Genomic DNA, 411 nt, shown 5'->3' with positions numbered 1-411 from the left:
TTACGGATGCAGCATTGATAGCAATCGAGGTGTGAGGCGAAGGATGCAGAAGTGAGAGCCGAGGGATGTAGCAGAGATAGCAATCGGGGTGTGTGATGCAGAAGAGATAGCAATCGAGGTGTGCGGTGGGAAGGGCCCAGCAGCCAGAATGCATGAAGCGACGGATGAAGCAGTGATGACAACCGGGCTGTGAGGAGAGGAGGGATGCAGCCAAGAAAGCAATCAGGGCTCGAGGCAAGGGATGCATCAAGGATAGCAATCATGTTGTGAGGCGAGATTCCAAAGGCTAAACGTGAGAGGCTGCAGGGTCGACTCAGAGAGGTCTATGCATGTGAGAGGCTGAAAGCAAGGTCGACTCGGAGCGGTCTATGCATCGGGCGCGCTTGGGGCGACTACCAGTGCCAACCCCTT

Source organism: Cryptomeria japonica, unplaced genomic scaffold (assembly GCF_030272615.1).
Source record: "Cryptomeria japonica unplaced genomic scaffold, Sugi_1.0 HiC_scaffold_107, whole genome shotgun sequence".
NCBI classification, from domain to species: Eukaryota; Viridiplantae; Streptophyta; class Pinopsida; order Cupressales; family Cupressaceae; genus Cryptomeria; species Cryptomeria japonica.
This window is presented reverse-complemented; position numbering follows the sequence as displayed.